Below are 15,036 nucleotides of genomic sequence, written 5' to 3' on the forward strand. Positions count from 1 at the left end.
CCAAATAAGCTCAGCATCCCCTCTGCAGCCAGTAGAGAGGCTCATCAGACAGTCTGGATTCTGCTGACCTCCATTTCCATCCCATGGCAGTCCCTGGAGAGCACCCCAAATCTTACTAGCTGTAAGACCTGGGGCAAGTTACTTACCCTCATTTCTGTTTTTCAATCTTTGAAACACAAATAATAACAATACCTACCTCAAAGATTGTTGTGAGAATTAAATGATTTAAGCATCATTTATATAATGCTTATAACAGTGCCTGGCACACTGTATGAGCTAATAGATGTTGACCATTATCATTATCACTGATTTAGCAGCTCCAGATTTGCACCCACTTTTCTCATAGCAGCCTCTTTAGCTGCCTCCACTCTCCACACATGCTACTGGCCTTCCGTGAAAGCATCCTCACTTCCAGGTCCCTCCCTCTCCAAAGAACCTAGCAGTTGACTGGCAGACTGGTGTCACTATAATGCCACCAGGTTTATGACACTCTCCATATTAAAAGAAAAAATTTTTTTAATCATGACTCTCCATTTTCTAGAAACTAAAGTTCTATATCCTGAGTCCAAAGTCCAATGCTTTCGACAGTCTGCTCCCAACCTATCTTTTTTTTTTTTTTTTTTTTTTTTTTTTTTTGCGGTACACGGGCCTCTTACTGCTGTGGCCTCTCCCGTTGCGGAGCACAGGCTCCAGACACTGGCTCACGGGCCTAGCCACTCTGCTGCATGCGGGACCTTCCCAGACCGGGGCACGAACCCGTGTCCCCTGCATCGGCAGGCGGACTCTCAACCACTGCGCCACCAGGGAAGCCCTCCCAACCTATCTTTGCAAGCCTCTCTCCCCAGTTCTCACTTTATTCTTGCCTCATGACCATCCCATGCCTTTGTACGCACTATGCCACACACATGCCGATATGCCCACCCTTATCTGTCAACAGTTAACTTATCTCTAAATCCATAGATTAACTCTTACTTTCCCCGAGCCTGTAGCAACTTTTTTCTGGTAGGAATTCCCACAGCTTTCTTTTTTGCCCACTCATTTATTTCTCTACACTTATTCACTTGTTTTGTTGTTATTCTCCTCTTGTTTTCGTCAGGTAGACTGTAAGAAAATTGAAGGCAATGACTATTGAAATTGTATATAGATCTCCCTTAACTTATGGGGTTATGTCCGGATAAACACATCATAAGTTGAAAATATCCTAAGTTGAGGGAATTCCCTGGCAGTCCAGTGGTTAGACCTCCACGTGAGTTCCATCCTGTAGGGCCCAGTTTCGATCCCTTAGGGCCAGGGTTCAATCCCTGGTCAGGGAACTAAGATCCCGCAGGCTGCACAGCCAAAAACGTTTAAAAAAAAAAAGAAAATATCGTTAAGTCAAAAATGCATTTAATACACCTAACCTAGCAAACATCATAGCTTAGCCTAGCCTACCTTAAATGTGCTCAGAACACTTATACGTTAGCCTACAGTTGGGCAAATCATCTAACGCAAAGCCTATTTTATGACACGGCATTGAATATATCGTGTAATCTATTGAAAACTGTACTGAAAGTGAAAAACAGGATGGCTGTATGGGCACAGGATGGTTTTAAGTGTTTCAGTTGTTTACCCTGGTGATCGCATGGCTGGCTGGGAGCTGAGGCGCACTGCCTCTGCCCAGCATCTCGAGAGACGATGGTACCTCACATCACCAGTCCAGGAAAAGATCAAAATTCAAGATGTGAAGTGCATTTTCTACTGATCGTGTGTTTTCTTTTAAGTGAACGAGAGAAACTAGTGCTTTCAAAGGAATATGGACCTGGTCATTGCAATCATCATGACTGTTATCCTCGCCGTCTGTATATTAATTTCTGTAGCTAACAGTCCTGAGCTAGTATATGAGAAGCTCTGAAGGAATTTTTCAAGAGAGCAAAGCTGGAGAGACCTCCTCTTCCAGCCTGACAGGAATCTGAATTTGTGGTCCTGAGAGCCTAAAAATTTAAGTGGAAGGAACTAAGAAGGTGGGTGTGAGATGCTTAGTCCTTCTGGATTTCCTGAGGTAGTAAAGTACGGTTAGAAGTGCCAAAGGGAAAAAATAGCAGCCTCACTGGCACCAAGCTCCGAGCAGATCAATTTTTCCTGAAGGCTGTCGCCAACAAAACACTCCAGCAACGTCTTAGGATATAAGAGAGGGCTCTTACCAAGAAATATCAGGAATGATCAAGAAAGGATATACATATATTTTTTTTAGTGGTTTTAACGTTCTTTTTTTTTAACGCTTTTAGGTTTCTTTTTTTAATAAATTTATTTATTTTATTTATTTATTTTTGGCTGCGTTGGGTCTTCGTTGCTGTGCGCGGGCTTTCTCTAGGTGCGGCAAGCGGGGTCTACTCTCTTCGTTGCGGTGCGCGGGCTTCTCACTGCGGTGGCTTCTCTTTCTGTGGAGCACAGGCTCTAGGCACCCAGGCTTCAGTAGTTGTAGCATGCGGGCTCAGTAGTTGTGGCACACAGGCTTGGTTGCTCCGTGGCATGTGGGATCTTCCTGGACCAGGGCTCGAACCCGTGTCCCCTGCATTGGTAGGCGGATTCCTAACCACTGCGCTGCCAGAGAAAGCCCAACGTTCTTGAATAAGGAGCTATTCTCTAAATATCAGAGTCATCTGGCCAAAAAGTCTGTAAAATAAAATGTGTGCTTACTTTAATTTGCATGTCCTCCCAGAGGTTTGATTTCGATCACTCTGAAGAAAACATAAGAAGGAAGCCCACGTCTTGGGGTGTTCATTGGTCATTCTGGGTAGACAGTACTGCACAAGCTCAGCAGAACAGACGTTGATTCTCCCCTCATGCTCCATGTCCATTGCAGGTCGGGGGCCCTACTGATCATAGTCACTCAGGGACCCAGGCTCATAGAGGCTCCGTCATCTGGAACATCACCCTGGAACAGTCCCTGTGGGAGGTGAAGAGAATTCACCCCAGCCCAGAAGTGACAGGTCACACTTTCACTAACAGCCCATTGGCCAGAAGTGGTCCCATGGCTCTATCTATCTGTAAGGGGAAAAGTTTATCCCACATGTCTTAGACACACTGCCCTGCATTTCTGCTCTAGTGGATATCAGCGTCCACTGCTTCTGGAAAATATATAGGAGACTCAATAATGTACTTAAATAAGCCACACATTGGGAGAATAGAGAGTCCAAGTGGATGACTTCAGTGTGTTTAATTCCTGGATCAGAAATTAAATTCCTTCTGAGCCACATCAGCGTCTGTCTCTTTGAGTTAAAATAATCATCTAGGCCTTCTTTGATATTTTGATTAATGGAACAACTACAGAATGTGACTAAGTGGAACATTTTCTCTTTACCTTCTGAGTAGAGAATGGCCAGACAATAAACACTTGAGTTTGTTTGGTCAAGAACAAAGTTAAAGACTTAACATTTTCATTTGTGCTATGACTTCATGGAGTTGTTATTTATGGTGATGATTTTTTTTAATTACCTGTGTCCAAGAGAAAGACCATGCATGAATAAGAACCCCATAACCAGCTTTCTTCACGTCAAAAAAAATGTGAAGTGACATGACAAATGAATCTACTAAGAAATTCCTCTCATTAGAGTGAAGCCAAAACTCCAGAGACTAAAGGCAATAATCACTGCTGCTTTCTCCTGCTGATGCCTAGCTCAAGATGTTTATTCAAGAGAGTTAAGGGAGAAGAAATGCAAAGTATAGGATTTTCAAGCAGTGCTTTGAAATTAAGACTAACATCCTTAGGGAAAGTAATTTCAAAAGCAAAAAATAGATGACACTAGTCCCCATTCTTATTTGAGTTCTTATTCTTATTTGAGGACTTTTATCATCATCTGGAGCAGCATTTCTCGATCAAGGATGCACATTAGAAACAGCTGTGGAGTTTTAAAGTGTGCATCTACTTGGGCTCAAGCATCACGGATTCTAATTCAATGGGTTTGGGGTTGGGCGTAAGCATCTGTAACTTTTAAATCTTAGATGAGATTTTAATATATATATATATATTTATAAATAAATAAATAAATAAATATATATATATATATATATATATATATATATATATATATATATATATATATATATATCTTGTTTTGTTTGCCCACACTGTGCAGCTTGTGGGATCTTACTTCCCCGACCAGGGATTGAACCCCGGCCCTTGGCAGTGAGAGTGTGGAGTCCTAACCATTGGACCACCAGGGAATTCCATTTTTTTTTTTTAATTAGAAGCACAGTTTTAAAGGTATGACTTCTATTACCTAAAGGAAAATGGCATTCTGCCTTTTTTTCTCCAGAGGAATTTACAGTCACTAATACATCCTCCATTTATTCAAATACGGAAACTGAGTCAGACCACCAAGGCCCCAGCACCACAGAGTCATTCTCAGAGCTGAAATTACACCTAGGATTTTCTTAACCTGTAATCATTCCCAATTATTTATAGCCATGTAAGTGATAGTTAAATCCTGCTTATCAGTTACTCTCTGAATTGTGTATGGTCTCTATCTGGCTATGAGCAGACTGTCAGTCTGTGACAGCAAGACAGTTAGCATTTATCTTCTCTTTGTATCTGGGACAAAAGCAAATCCTGTGTGATGTAGCCCTTGCCCTCCTTCACTCATTCCAGCCACACCAGCCAGCATTTTCTGCCTCAGCACGTCAAGTGGTCTCTAGATGGGACAGGCCTGAATGGGCAGGAGCATGGACTAGATGGCCTCTGGCGTGGAGCAGGCACTGGGGCAGGGGCACAGTGGTGGGCTTTGGAGCAGTCCAGTCTGGCTGGAAGAGCTCGTGCTTCACTGAGAGGTGACTGGTCAGTTTCAGGGAGTTCTGCCACAGAGTCAGGAGTGTGTGGGACCTGGTCACTGAGAATTCACAAGTAATTGAAATCTGGAGATCCACTCTAGCTAGACTTTCAGAGTCTGGAAAGGCATTGAATTGGGCCCCAGATCTGGCTCTGAGTCTCCTCAAAACTAAGGCCAAGGAACAACAAGCTGATTTTCATAAGATTCATCTTCTGCTCTAATAAACATGGACAATTATCTGGGACTTCCCTAGTGGTCCGGTGATTAAGACTCCGTGCTTCCACTGCAGGGGGCATGGGTTCAATCCCTGGTTGGTAAAGAAACTAGTAGTCATTTCTAAAGAGACCTTCTCTGACTCTTTTGTCTAAAAATACCCACCTTCCCACATGTCATTATTCTCTACCACTGCATGCTATTGGTTTTCTATATAGCCCTCACCACAGTTTGTAATTATATACCTATTTATTCATTTGTTTGTTTGTTTATTTTCTGTCTTTGCCTGTTAACTATAAACTTCTCAAGGGAAGGACTATGTTATTTCACTCACCAATGAATACTCAAAGCCTAGCTCAGTGCCTGGCACAGAACAACTGCTCAAAAAATCTGTCACTTAATAAATGCGTGGGGACTGCCCTGGTGGCGCAGTGGTTAAGAATCCGCCTGCCAATGCATGGGACACAGGTTCGAGCCCTGGTCCGGGAAGATCCCACATGCTGCGGAGCAACTAAGCCTGTGCGCCACAACTACTGAGCCTGCGCTCTAGAGCCCGCAAGCCACAACTACAGAGCCCATGAGCCTAGAGCCTGTGCTCCACAACAAGAGAAGCCACCACAACGAGAAACCTGCGCACCACAATAAAGGGTAGCCCCTGCTCGCCGCACCTAGAGAAAGCCCACGCACAGCAACGAAGACCCAATGCAGACAAAAATAAATAAATAAAATTTTTTTAAAAAAATGAATGGGTGGACAAATGAATACGTAATATAATAGAAGGGAGTCCAACATGCCTTAGGGGAAAAGAAGAGAATGAATACTGTTAGAAATGATCCAAGAAGGCATCACAGAGAAGGAGACACGTGAACTGAGTCTGGAACAATTAATAAGATTTTCCTGGGCTGTGAAGAAGGAAAGCTTTCCAGGCAATGAGAATACCCAGAGTAGGGGAACAGAGGCATGATATACACATCTGTGAAACAAAGGCTAGGTGTGGCCAGTGGGTTGCCAGAGTTATATGAGGAAACAAGGCTAAAGGGAGGAGTTGGAGCCCACTGTAAAGAGTCTTGTAGGACTTCCCTGGTGGTCCAGTGGTTAAGACTCCATGTACCCAATGCAGGGGGCAAGGGTTCGATCCCTGGTTGGGGAACTAAGATCCCACATGCTGCACGGTGCAGCCAAAGTAAAAAATGAAAAAATAAGAAAAATAAAATGAAGTTTTAAAAAAAGAGTCTTGTAAGTAGACAGGATTTTAACTTACAAGGCAACCATAGAGCGAATAGACAGAAGAAGAGGGCAAAGGGCGAAACTCTGGGAAATTTCCTGAGAGAAGTAGAGAGAAAATGGGTTTGAACAGAGTAGTTGGAGAGAAGGAAAACCAAGGGAGGAAAGTGTAATGTGAGGCAAGGAAAAGAGAGAGAAGAGGCCAGGAGTGTCAGATGCTGCAAGGAGACGAAAGCATTAGAATTTGGCAAATAAATGGATGAGTAATGACCATTAAGAGACTCAGTACAGGGCTTCCCTGGTGGCGCAGTGGTTGAGAGTGCTCCTGCAGATGCAGGGGATGCGGGTTCGTGCCCCGGTCCGGGAAGATCCCACATGCCGCGGAGCGGCTGGGCCCGTGAGCCATGGCCGCTGCGCCTGCGCGTCCGGAGCCTGTGCTCCACAATGGGAGAGGCCACAACAGTGAGAGGCCCGTGTACCACAAAAAAAAAAAAAAAAAGAGACTCAGTACAATAGGGTAAGGGATGCAGAAATCAGATTGTAAGGAGGATTTTTGTTAACTTTTTATTTTGAAATAATTTTAGACTTGCAGAAAAGTAGCAGGAAGTAATAAATGCTAACTGTGGAGACTTCCCTGGTGGTCCAGTGGTTATGAATCCACCTTCCAGTCAGGGGATGTGGGTTCGAGCCCTGGTCGGGGGACTAAGATCCCACATGGTGCGGTACAACTAAGCCCGCGTGCTCTAGAGCCCACGTGCCACAACTAGAGAGAAGCATGCGCGCCACAATGAAGAGCCCGTGCACTACAACGAAGATCCCGTGTGCCACAACTAAAGACCTGATGCAGCCAAATAAATAAATTAATTAAATATTTTAAAAAATAAATGATAACTTTGGAGAAGTGGAGAAAGCTGACAGACACTGTCTTAACCAAGACATCATGGTTCACATCCCCAGTAATAAGACATTATCAACATCATAAGCTCCCAGAATGACATACTGAGAAGGACCAAAAATGCACAGCCTCAGTCTGATCAAGAGGAAGCATCAGACAAACCCAAATTGAGGGCCAGTCTACAGAATAGCTGGCCAGTTCTCTTTTAAAATGTCAAAGTCATGTAAGAAAAGGAAAGACAAGAAGCTGTCATAGATGGAGGAGACTCAGCAGATATAACACCTAAATGCAAAGAGGGATTCCTGGATTGGATCCCAGAATAGAAAAAGAACATTAGTGGAAAAACTGGTCACATCCAAATAAGACACCTGAGTAAATGAGCCCACAGATATGAAAAAAATATTTAGTGGCCCTTCTCCCAACCACAAGAGAGAAAATGGACTCAGCACAATGAACCTATGAAAGTGCTTATAAATATTTTTATGTTCACTAATGTAAAACAATAAAGACAGCAAACCAAATGAGGATAAAGTTAATGGCATTTCACACATCTTAAATTAGGAATAACAGTGACTATAAAACTAATTCTATTTTCCATCCTTAGTTTGCTAAACATTTTTCAGGATCTCCCTTTCCTGAATGTTCAGTAGATGCTTTGGTGTGTGCTTTGCTTTGTAATGATGGCAGCCAAACACAGTCTTTTTCTTTTTTCTAATCTGGTCATCTCTTCCACTGTTTCACAACATTTCATGTGATCACACACAAAAATTAGGAAAATATGGGGTGAACTGGAGGGTATTTGGGGAATGTCCTTATGGAGCTTGGTTAAAAAAAAAAAGAATTATAGTTGTGAGAAAAATACAAAGTATCAAATTTGTATAAAACTTTCAAATAAAACACTTTCAGAAATTTCCATGAGAAAGGTGAGGCTATGTCTTTATAACTTTTTGTCAAGTTTTACCTTTGAAATGGCTACATGAAATTCATCATCAAGACTTTTTAATGATACCCTCTTCAAATTCTTGATAGTCACTACCTGCAAAAAACTTTTTGCATGCAGGTAACAAAAAAAATCCTTAAACCCATTATTTCACAACCATCCAAAATTTTATGATAGTTTAAACTATATATAAGGGACCTAATGGCTTTTCCTTTTCTCCCATTGATAAATATCATGTTGCTCTGTATTAATGTGAATGGATTTGAGCTTTAACTTTAGCTTATCAAATAGTTTTAAATAATGAAGTTATAATTTGTCAAGTGCCCATGCATTAGAGCTGTCCCCCTGCAGCTAGTTGGATGCCACTAAAAGGGCACAGCAGAGGCAAAATAAACAGAAGGATCCCATCCATATGAAGACAAATGTGCCCCATGAGCAGGACCCATCCTGCCAGGCATCCCTGGAAAGCACACCCGCTCCCCAGCCCCATCCACTTTTTCAAAAGCGCCATGCACCACCTGTCCACTAGGGGCAGCAGTGCCTCTGCAGCTGCCTGATGGGATGGAGGTGTTAGCAGTTGGGGAGAGAGCCACCCTCTGGCCACGCTCAGTTTCGCAGTGCTGGGGTGAGCACTTGTGTCTTCAGCTCTAGGAACCATGGGGCTACCCTGGAGTCCACTCTGCCCATGCCAACGGTGACTACATCCCTGATGTTACGACTGTCTTCCACGTCAGAGAGCAGTACCAGAGACACACAGTCACTAGAATAACCATAATTTAATTTAGATAGTTCATAAATTCCCTCCCTAATAGCCAGGGTTAAGAGTTTAATTCCTCCCACCATAATGTCAACCCAAGCATCTGCCAGAAACCCTTTATCCACATGCCCTTCCCACTTCCTCCATCTTGTCAAAGCTGGGGTGCATTTCTGGGTCAAACCCAGGTTTCCTTTCTTCCTCTTCCTTAATCCCTCTGAAGCCATAGTGGGCAAGCCGCTACGTATGCTCTGCCTCCCAGTTCCCCTCCATTTCCTAGTCCTGACGCTAATGCTGGCTTTTTCTAATTATCTCCAACATGAGTGGCAATTGAGAAAAAGGTATGTAGAAGGAAATTTGCACATCCTGAAATTCTCCTTACTGTCAACTTAGCTGAGAATCAATTACTGTTCACAGACAATTTACAACTGAATAAGTGACTATAATTCAAACACACTTTCTGATCAAGAGCGTTTGGAGAAAATTGATGCAGTTTTTTGTGCTTCCCACTTTACTGTCCTACATTTTGCAAGCATTCCATTAATGAAAATGGCTTTAAAACAACAGAATGTCTTCTTTGAAAACATTCTTACAGACTTTCAATCATGTGCCAAGCTTTTGGCCGCTTCTTCAGAGTGTCCTACCCAACCCCCATTTCCCTCACTCTCTCCCCAAAACCTCAGCTTTCAAGTCCTTCAGACGAGTGAGCCCTGGGAGTCAGGTTCAATAGGAATATACTTTTCCAAACACGTGCTTTTCTGGGGGTCAAAAGAGGAATTCATTAAAAACATCCAACAGTTATTTCCTGTTTATGTCTCCCATTTTGAAGTTCGATGCAATAACTTCTCTCTTTGCTCCAAGGAAACTCAGACCCAGCGTCAGTTCTTCATGAAAAGTGTTTAATATTTACAATTCTATATACTATGCAGTTTTGAATAGCAGAATATGGAAATCCTACTTGGCTTTCAGAACAGAGAAATTTCTCTGTATTTCTCCTAATTAAGTTCAAAAAGAAAGTGCCTGAAGGAGGTGTTGATTGAATCGAGAGGAACTACAAAGGTGAAGCTGAAGTTCACTCTTCGAGACGGAACATCAGTGGACAAGTCACGGTTCAGACTTCAATTTCTTTTACTATGATGGCTTCTCACCCTGGGAAAACCTCCAAGTTCTCCTATCTGGTATCCAGGGAGAAATGGGTCCTTTGTTGGTAAAGCAAAAATTTCATCCCTTGAGAAAACAATGGAATTTGAAAGAAGCAGCACAAAACTGGAGATGAGGAATCCCAGAGTTCCATGCATTCCCAGTCCCTGTACAACCAAAGCTTTTTGTGCCTCAATTTATCTAACTGTCAAATGGAGACAGTGCCACCTGCCTTAACTTTTGGTCCCTGAGGGGCTGAGTGAGACTCATTGAGGCACCATCTCAGAACTTTCTGGGAAAGTAAAAGTGCTGTACTAATGTCAGGTAGTTTGATGTTGATTAACTTTTTATTAAATAAGCAGACCTCTCTGGACCTCTTGAGGTTTGTGGTCCTAACCAATATCTTCGTGTCAGCTTCATGGTCATTTACATATGGATTCGTTGGTTTTACCTAACTATTGGACCAGGTTATGGACAATTCTAGTTTCTCCATAGATGGCAAGAATTTGGGGCAGTATTTTCTCCAGAAGTTTCTTAGCCGTATAAGGATAATGAAGACATCAATATTTGGAATCTTAGATGTCAACTGAGATTCTCGCCAATTTAAGACATTATCTCTCCAAAAGGCAACAATGGTCATAGTAGGATGATGAGATTATGGGCAGAGCTGCCATGTAAGATTGCACAGTGTGTGCACTGCACAAAGGTGCCCAGCCAGAGGGTAAGGTCGGCCTGACATCCACTTTCCTATGTCATTTAATTATGAAGCCATTCACTCAAGATGGTCTGCCTGGGTATATTGCTGTAGAAAAGTCTAATTTGAAAAGACACATGCACCCCAATGTTCATAGCAGCACTATTTACAATAGCCAAGACATGGAAGCAACCTAAATACCCATCTACAGATAATGGATAAAGATGATGTGGTTCATATACACAATGGAATATTACTCAGCCATAAAAAAGAATGAAATAATGCCATTTGCAGTAACATAGATGGACCTAGAGATTTACCATACTAAGCGAAGTAAGTCAGACAGAGAAAGACAAATATCATATGATATCACTTATACGTGGAATCTTAGAAAACGATACAAATGAACTTATTTACAAAATAGAAACAGAACAGACATAGAAAGCAAACAGAGGGGGAAGGAGTGGGGGGATAAATTAGGAGCTTGGGATTAAATATACATACTACTGTATATAAAATAGATAACCAACAAGGACCTACTGTATAGCACAGGGACCTATACTCGATATTTTGTAATAACCTATAAGGGAAAAGAACCTGAAAAAGAATGTGTATGCATACATATATCTGAATATCACTTTGCTGTACACCTGAAATTCACACAACATCATAAATCAAATATACTTCAATTAAAAGAAAAAAAAAAGATGCTCTGCCTGCCCAGAGAGCCATCTTTTTCCATTCACACAAAGGCTTTATGTAGGCTAGAGGTCTTGACTATGGGCGATTACTTAGATTCTGACAGAAGTTGGGGGAAGAAGTGGAAGTGAGTAGAATTATGGCTTTTCCTTTCTGCTTTAATCCAGTTCAGCCATGTCTGAGGTCACAGACACCTCCAGTGGCCCTTATTGCCCCTCTTGCCTCCCCCTCACATATTTTTCCTTCTGCAACTTTTTATACCCTCCTCATTCTTCTTTCTCTTCCCTCCCCTCTGTCTCTTTCCCTCCCATCTTTTCCTGCCCTTTTCCCTAACTCCCAGGAGGCAGACAGGAGCCATCCCTGTTTTACTGGTCTCCTCCTTGAGCCCTGGTCCACAGCGACACCCCTGTAATCACGTAGGAGTTTCTGCTCGTGGTCAGTTCTCGACACAACTACAAAGTAGTAGATGTCTTGTTTCTTTGTTTTATCCCTTGATCGTCCTGCCTGACACCCATCCCTCCCTGTAAACAGGATCCAGGACCTGCAGACAGACCTGGTGGCCTGTTTAACTCATCTTGTTAATGGCATTGTTAATGATGTTAATGGTCAGCTGTGTTGCCTCAGTCAGACGTGTTGCCATTCAAGAAAAAGGTGCCTGGGATCCTGTGTTTTAGACATAAGGAAAGAATCTCACACGGGAGAATTTGGGGCAGCTCCCTCTGGCTGAGGTGAATCGTGGAGAGGTTTTCTTGAAAGAAGCGCCCCTCAAACATGATCATCTTCCCTTAATACCACTTTTAAGCATTTTTCAGATGGGTTTGAAACAAAATTTCCAGCCTCCATGCCTGCCTCTCTGCCACCTTGCTGCTTATCTATCTGAGATGATCGTCTTTTCTCCAGAGGGCTCCTGTCACAGCTTTCTAATTGACTGTCCCCAAAGACGTAACAGCCGCTTCCTTAGCCAGGCTGGTCCAGAATCTCTCCTTGGTGGTGCAGCATCTTCCCTTCCTCACACCCTCACGCCCTCGTGAGCAATCCTAGCCACCCCTGTGGGGTTGATACCACTGAGCACAGGTGACCCTCGAGCCCACTCCTCCAGGCTGGAGGCCTTTCCTAAGCTCCGTGTCTATCGCTGTACACGCTGCCTGTTAGACACGCTCACCCGGTACCCCTTAGACACCTTGAGTCGGCATGTCCCAAACTGAACTGTCATTTCCCCCATCTGCTCCCACACAGACCTATTCCATTTCACAGTTTGGGGCACAGTTATCCATCAGCGACCCAAGAAGCCAGGAGTCACACCCACAATCATTTCTTCATTTTCTCCTAATTCCTCCCAAATCTGTCCCCTCCTCTTACCCTCACCCTCACCGCCAGTAGGCCACCACCATCTCTTGCCAAGACAGTTCTGCAAAGGCCCCAATTCATGATCCTGTGACTGGTCTCTCCCCTTCTCAAATCACCCTTTACCTGCTGCCAGAATGATTTTTCTAAAGGGCAAAGCAGAGCCTATTATTCCTTTAATAGCACTTCTCAAACTCCTCTGCTTAAGAACTCCTAATGCAAGAAGAGTGAACCAGGTCCCAGGAGGCTTGGGATGGGTCAGAAGAGCAGGATGCAGAAGTCCCCACCCACAATGTGAAGTTTCTTTTTAAGTCGTAATTTTTAACCCCATTTTGGCAGTTTTGCATTCTACTCTATAATGTATCTGTTTTTGTTTTGAAATTAAAATAACATGTCCCCAAATCTTCAAGCAAGGTTGATCCTACAGAAAGGTGCATGTCTAATCCTGTGGCTTCAGGAACCCTCAGGCCCCCTAGTTTGAGAAAGGAAGGTCCTAGCTGGAACGTACATTTCTTTGCATGTTATTCACATGCCTAGTTGACAGTTGTCCGTTTGTCTCTGGAGCTCCAGCCCTCCAACCAGCCCCAGAAGTCCAGGCACACTGAACTTCTTGTCATTCTATGACCATCATACTGGTTCCATCTCAGGACATTTACCTATACTGTTTCCTCAAAGTAGACTTAACCCCTTCCCCATCAATCTGCTTATCTTCTAGACTCAAGTATCACCTTTCCTGTGAAGCTCTCCATGACGAACCCCAGTAGACCAAGTTAACCATTCCTCCCTTAATGTCACCAAAATCCATGCCTTTCACATAGCATAATCTCACTAGATCTTAATTCTTTGCCCGTGTCTCTCTTTCCTACCGGACTGTGGATTGCTTCAGAGCAGCATCCGTGTCTTATTCTAGTGCTCACCAGGGTTGATTAGGCTGATCTGAATGACCGTGGGGATGTCCCCTTTCTCTCTCATTACTTCTTCCATCCCCTCTGTGAAATAGGATGATCCCAGATGGGCAAGGGCACTCCAGTCAAGGGTGTATTGCTAGCTTTCTTCTCCTGCTGAATCCTCCAAACAAGCTCTCAAGACCTGACACATAGTAGATTCTCAATGAATATCTATTAAATGTTTGAATGAACCCATGAATCAGCACCATTGTTTTCTCAAATTAAGCTGTATTAGCTTTTCTCAATCTTATCTTCCAGAGAATCCTGATATCTCTGAATCTCCATGATCTAATCATGGGCCAGCACTTACTAGACATTAAATAAATGTATAATAAATAAATGAATGAACAAGTTAAGTAATGTGTGTGCATTTCAGTGTTTCTTTAAAAATACATGCCCTCATTTAAATTTTTCACCCAGACACCTGGTATGTTTACCTACCTGTTAGAAATTGGGTTTTCATTCAGAAATGGAATCTGACAAATTGGTGATGAGTGAATTTTTTTTTTTTGAAAGTGTTATCTGTGACCAGTGTGATTTTTTTTTTTTTTAAATTTCAGGCTCCCTTAGGAGTTGAAATTTTGGGTGGCTTTGATCTCTACCATAGTTAATCTAATTTAATGGGTAAGAACCATGATCTATCTCTGTTTATAAGTATAAATGCTCAATAAATGTGACTTTGAAGCATGGCACTACTCTTAAGCATTTGGACAGAGCTAAGTGAAAGTGTTTGTTCCTCCTAGCCCACAGTGAGTGCTCAGTGAATTCTTTGCTCGTCATTTGTTCATTCCCATCAGGATCTGGACATGGAATGTAAGAGGATGATATCCTTACCTTAGCCTCTGTTTGGTTACAACCTGGCTGCCAGGAACTAATAAGATGCATTTTTTTTTTTTTTTTTTTGGTCAGGCATAAGCCAGTGGATAGAAACTTCAGGCTGGGATGATTTTGTCTTTACCAAACCCTAGAGCAGTGTTCTTCCTTTTTTTTTTTTTTTTTTTTTTCCTGATTGAAAACTTCTACCAGTAAAAAAGTTTCGGACCAAACATCCTCAATATCTGCATATTTATTTATTGATAAATTTTGTACATGCATGACCATACTAATGTATCTGTACTTCTATAAAACTCATCCAAATGGTCATCTAAAGGGATAATGTGAAAATGAATAGAAATAGAAGTTATATTTTCTTCCTTCACCCCAATGGATTGTCTCATAACTAGCACACTGGCCGAAGGACTCACCACTTGCTCTGGAAGGCTTGGTGGGAACAAGATTCTCCAGTGTCAGGTCACTGAGTATATAGGGGCCCACACTGGCTCACTCCCTCCCATTAATCCTATTAAAAGTAACTGGCTTATAAAAAGAAATGAAATTGAGC

At 42.6% G+C, this 15,036-nt stretch overlaps 1 protein-coding gene across 2 annotated transcripts in view; it reads left to right on the forward strand.

The window, feature by feature from the left end:
* The window catches only part of ZNF292 (zinc finger protein 292), a 208,738-nt gene that overhangs the window by 43,280 nt on the left and 150,422 nt on the right, over positions 1-15,036 (forward strand). The window lies entirely within an intron of this gene.

This window comes from Stenella coeruleoalba (assembly GCF_951394435.1).
Source record: "Stenella coeruleoalba genome assembly, chromosome: 12".
Classification (NCBI taxonomy): Eukaryota; Metazoa; Chordata; class Mammalia; order Artiodactyla; family Delphinidae; genus Stenella; species Stenella coeruleoalba.